Here is a 6,107-nt window from a genome sequence, read left to right on the forward strand (position 1 = left end):
CAATATGCAGCAGATCATCCTCCACCTTTTCTTCCATCTCCAGTGTGACAGCATCACCAAACACATTTTCCCTTTCAGCATTCCTAAGGAATTCTCTATTTTTTTGAATTTGTCAACTCAGGTGAGAAAAGCGGTGTTTAGCCTGCCGGCTCCATTGTCAGCTTTTGCCGCTGTACTTTTTGACACTCGGTCAAACAAAATCCTGGAGGCAACTCCCATGATGTCACACTGGTGAAGTGGTCTCAATGAGCCCACCGCACCAGCAATGTCAGCCTTCAACAGATCGAGGCACCCTATTTAAATGGCATCCCGATCTAAACACAATGAAAATAAGAGAGAATCACCCCACGGACACAGCCCCTTCTAGCAAATCTCCCTCCCCCAACTCCCAACGCACACTTTCTATGGGAATCCTCCCGAGGGACATGGGGAACCCCCCTATGCATATGCCATTCTCCTTTCCCCCGGGATCTCCCATCGGAAGTTCACCCCGCTTTCTTAGCACTATCCTTTGGCACTGCCCCCTGGCAGGGAGCAGTGCAGGGACAGTGCCAGGGCAGCGCCAAATGTGGGAGGATATTTGAGCGGGGGAGGCTGCCAGTGATATTTAAATGACTGGTAATGGAGATCCCGATGTATCATGGGTAGGTAGTGAGGATATTGCACCGGGTAATTTACAGATCACAAGGAACTTGGATGGGTGGGAGGTGAATGAGAATGTGCTACCTGGCTGAGGAGAAGGCTGCTTATGAATTTGAAGGGAAAACAATACCTGATAAAAAGTATGTTTGATCAACTTTGAGCTGAATTTTCACCATGGAGGTGGGAGACAAGAGCTGGGTTTAATTATTGGTCAGGAAATTGATTGGAGTTGCTATTGTCATGGAGATGAGTTCCTAACCGACATGGAGACAGCTTTCCTGCTCACATGGAGCCAGGAACAGAGTTGGTCAGATCAAGTTAGGGACTCATTGAGATACAACATTTGGATAAAATGGGATTGGAATACTTAGTTGGTTGTTTTTGACTGGAGCAGGCTGTTCTAATCTGCTCTGAGCAAGCGGGACCTCGACGTTGAAGGGTCGGGTGGTGGCCTGTGTGTGGGGGTGGGGTGGGGGGGGGCTGGAGAGGGGTCCAACCCCCGGGGTGGCCTCCGATGTGGCCTGGCCCGCGATCGGGGCCCACCCATTGGCAGGCTGGCCTCTCTGGCTGGGGGCCTCCTTTCCTACATGCCGGCCCCTGTCGTCCTGCGCCATGTTCTATCAGGGCCGGCGCGTTGAAGGAGGCCACTGCGCATGCGCGCATTGGCGAGGGTGCTACTGTGCATGCGCAGATCCCCATGGTGCACAGTTCGCCATGGAGGGGCTAGAATTAGTCCTGGCAGCGGCCCGTTCACGCCGTCGTAAAACGCGACGCCGTTTACGATGGCGTGGATACTCTACCATGGGATTGGCGAATCCCACCTTAGGTCTCCAGTTGTCAGGACTTCCACCAATTCATGCCAGCATGACTGATGACTGGAGTAGCTGGACCTTGGCAGGAGGCTGGTGAATTGGGCATCCCACCTGATAATTATATTGAAATAAAGTTAAATTAGGATCTCTGGGCGAGAACCTTGTTGGCTCTGGTTGGACAAACCAGGAGACTTGCAACGGGTTTGATACCCAGCAGGAATCCCGTTTTTATCCTCGCGTCCAATTCAGCGGGCCATCATGATTCCTTGGGCAAGTGGCCCCGGAGAATCTCACATTCCAGAGTTCCCATTGTTGCTGCTGTGACAGGAAAAGTAGTATGAGGTGAAAGAGTTACTGGGATCCTTCATGGTGAACTGAAAGTCTCTGGGCAGATGTTGTTCTATTATTGGCAGTAAGTGATTAGATATTCTAAGCTGTGTCTCCACGCATGTCTTCCATATCCACAAAGAGAAACCACAGGGAGAAAGTGCAAACTTCACACAGACAGACACCCAAGGTCGGAATTGAACCTGCGTCCCTGGTGCTGTACAGCAGCAGTGCTAACCACTGTGCCACCATGTCTCCTCTCCCACTTCCTGCTCTTGCTCCTCCCCCATGTGCTGTCCCCTTCCAGGATCTTCAGCGATTCAGCCAGCACTGGAGTCCTGCCAAGCGAGGAGGGAACCCTCAGTCCATGGTCCTTCTAGAATTTTATAAAAATTGATTTCTGGGTTGTGGGCGTTGCTGGTTCAGCCAGCATTTATTGCCCATCCCTAGTTGTCCTTCAAAAGGTGGGAGTGAGTTGCCTTCTTGAACCGCTGCAGTCCTTGTGGAACAGGCCATCAGACTGCAACCAGGAGAAGCACTAGAAAAGAACTCTGTCACTAACTGGCGAAGAATAGTGTTGCAAAAGTGTGACGGGCTCCAGATCATTTTGGACTTTATGATATGAAAATAAAAGGTGCACTGACTTTGACATTTTTGGATGTAATAGTCGTATGGGAAAAGGCGCACATAATTCCTGCTGATTTATTAACTCAGGTTGCCAATATTCGGATGGTCATTTAGATGTGTTTTCATATGGTTGGATGAGTACTAGGCTGAAAGATGTTTTCCTTTCTTTGAGAGTTGGGAAGAGCAAGGGAGTGCTGTGGTGTCAAAGGAAAATTCATCCATGGCAAAATTGTGAAGAGAACAACAGGCTATAATTATTTGTGACACACGATCTGTAACACACTGCAGAACTGCTCCAGATCTGTACAAGCAGTGAATGTGCCTTAACTCATTCAATTGCCAATCTAACTGAGGCATGTGCCTCATTGTCATGCCACTTCACAGTTGTTCAGACCACTCTTACTGTGATCATTACCCTTGTCATCCAGTAGCCATCGATTGAATTGGTTTTTTTTTCTCCCTATTACAGCCCGGTTCATATTACAGAGCTTACGTGTGGTTGCCTGAAGTGCGTTTATGCCATAAATATTGAGAGTGGTCACAGAAAGAGCAGGGCAGATGAACATGATTGCAAGTTGTCACACAGTAAGGGACACAGCTGCACACTAAAGCAGAGCTTTTTTCTCCATGCCACCTCAGGAAGGTCTTTAAGACTCAGTACTCAGTCCATATATTTGACCTATTTGATCCATGGGAGGTAATATCTGCATCCTTCATAAATGCTATTTGGCGGAAATGAATTAATAGCGTGAATTAAGTGAAAACACTTTTACATAATTTTCCTGAAGGAGAAACAAGGGGCGGGGGGGGGGGGGGGGGGGGGGGGTTGGGAGGGCATGAATCATGCAACGCCGATCCGACGCCGGGTCTGCCGATTCTCTGGCAATCGGAGAATTGGCAGAAATGGCGCCGACGCAGTCACGTGGCGGCGGTTGGGAGCCACTCAACAATGCCCCCCACCGGCGATTCTCAACGAGCCAAATGCCCGCCAAGTTCGGCCGAGTTCCCCCGGTGTCATTCCCGTCTGGTCCTACCCGGCGGGACTTTGGCGTTCATGCTGTGGGGGCCGTCCTGGTGTGGGGGAGGGGGGATCCGACTCCGGGGGGTGGGGGCCTCCACTGTGGCCAGGTGATCGGGGCCCACCGATCGGCGGGCGGGGTAGCCTACGCTCCTCTGCACCGGGCCCCTGTAGGGCTCCGCCATGGTGCCCGCGAACCGGCGCGGAGTAGGCAACCCAGGCGCATGTGTGAAATTGCGCCGGCTAGCTGGTGCCCGTATCAGCAGCTGGAGCTGCGTGAAGCGCTCCAGTGCTGTTCTGGCCCCCTCTGCGGCGCAGGATCACTGCTCCTCGGGGTCAGATGATGCCGTCGTAAAATGCTCCGGCATTTACGACGGCGTCAACACTTAGCCCCAGGATAGGAGAATTCCGCCCCAGGTGGGTGCAATTTTCCGGTCCGGTTGATGTGGGAATCATGGTGAGGGGAGGCACAAAATTTGGCAAGATGGGAAATGTCAGATTTCCATAAGTGGGAAATGATGTTGGAGTTGTGTGCTTCCCAACCTCCATGGCAGGTTTATGGTGGGCCAACCTTTACACTGATCCATATCATGGACACTTATTAAAAATACAATGCTCTGGAATCACATTCCCCAATCAAATGACGTGCCCCACAAGCGGATAATTAGAATGGTCTGATTCATGATCGTTTATCAGTGGACCTGGCGACTTTCACTTCGAGGTTTGTAGACGTAGCTTTTGTCCACCTTTAACAGCAGTGCTGCCATATCTCACTGTTTCTCAGATTCAGCACCAAGGATGCTGGCCATCGGGCCAGACCAGAGGGAAAGGGAGAAGGCAGAGGCATGGCTGGAGCAGGGTGACTGGAGCACGAGAGGAAATGGGGAAGACAGAGAGGAACGGCTCAGGTGAATAGGTCTGAATGAAACAGAATGTAGTATTGTGAGACTGCCCCGGGACAGAGGCCACACCGTCGGGGTCAGAATAAAAAGGCTGTTCAGGGGCTGTGTGGTGGGACATGCTAGAGGGCTGTGCTTGACATACATGCCTTGTTCACTTGAAAGGAGGAAGGTCTGTCTACAGTATTGGTCGTTCAAACTATTGTGGTCAGCCGCTTAAAGATGTTGGACCTGGGGTTTAATGGCTTGATGCTGGGCAGTCAGGGAAGGCACCTGCAGCCTGCAAATTGGGAGCTGGTAAGTCATGGAGGTGGCATTGGTGTGGGGTGGTGAGTGTTGCAGTTCCTGTTATTCATGGTGCAAGTGCCTTTGAGGAGATTTACTCAAGTGTCTCTGGGATGGTGGAGGGTGTTGGAGACAACTGTGATGGGAAATCACTGTCATCCTTCAACTCATGCTCTGGGGTCTCCTGAGTTTTGGGCAGAGGTCTGGTGTCCAAGCTTCTTTCCTCACTACTTGGTCATGAGGGGGCCCTGGCTGTGGCACTGACTGGGGGCGGGGATGCCAGATGGACCCACCCCCATCTCCAGGAGGTCCTGCACGGCACAAGATAAGACGCATGACTGGACTGCGGGCCGGGGCAGAGTAGGGAGTTGGAAGTGAGGACGGTGTGGTGATATGCATCACTGTAAATACACAAGAGGTTAATGTAAATACAAGTAGACTAGATAGACAGTAGAGGGAGCACTAGAGACATGACACACAGACATTCAACCAATAGGTCAGTAAGATCGGACACGACCAATGGGCATTCACGACACACATAGAGGTGACACTACCACAGGAGGGCATTACACCAACCCATATGAAAGGACACAGCACACATGATCTTCCTCTTTCCAGTGGAGACTCTCAGTGAGTACACAGGGTTGATTTGAAACACATCACACCCACCACATGGATTGTAGCCGACTGGTTCGCCAGTCTGAGTAGCTATAGCAGGATTAACAGAAGAGTCGAATCCAAGTAGGAAAATCGTGAACAGTTTAATAAATGTGTTAAAGCTATCTCCAAGTCTGAACCTTCCTTTGTCAGAGTGTACCTCAAGGAAGCAGCTTATGCTACGTCAAGAGCATAACAAAACAGACGGTGTGGGGGTGAGGATGGTGCTGAGGGTGAGGGTGGTTTGGGGGCGAAGGTGGTGTGAGAGTGAGGGTGAGGATGAGGATGGTGTGAGGTGAGGGCGAGGCTGATGTGAGGGCGGTGTGGGGTTAAGGGTGAGGGTGAAGGTGGTGTGGGGGTAGTGTTGTGGGGGGGGGGGGCGTTGACATACATGTCACGGGGAACCGCAACTAAGCGGAGTCTAATTTCCTTGCCCACAGCCGACCTCAGGCCCAGCGACCTCCCTTTCCTCCAGACCACCGACCACATTGAGGGCCATCTGCTCTGCCATGGTGAGGGGCCGCAAGTCCGGCAGTCTCCCTCCAGTTTCCCCCCGGTCCCGGCTTTGCAAAATATCCATCCTGAGAAGAGAAATCTCCTGCAAACCAAGATCATTTGGGGATAAAATGTGGAAATCTGCAGCATAGAATACACCCAGAAGGCAACAGAACAAAAATGGAATCACTGCATCGAGACTAGCCAAAGGACAGCTGCTGTATATTTCTTTGGTCGTTTATTTTCTTTTCAAACTGAAAAACATTGTTAACATCTATACTAGTGTCTGTAGGACCCAGGGAATGTGTATGGCATAAGAATGTGACATGTCAGTAAGATTTAAAC

This window comes from Scyliorhinus canicula, chromosome 5 (genome assembly GCF_902713615.1).
Source record: "Scyliorhinus canicula chromosome 5, sScyCan1.1, whole genome shotgun sequence".
NCBI classification, from domain to species: domain Eukaryota; kingdom Metazoa; phylum Chordata; class Chondrichthyes; order Carcharhiniformes; family Scyliorhinidae; genus Scyliorhinus; species Scyliorhinus canicula.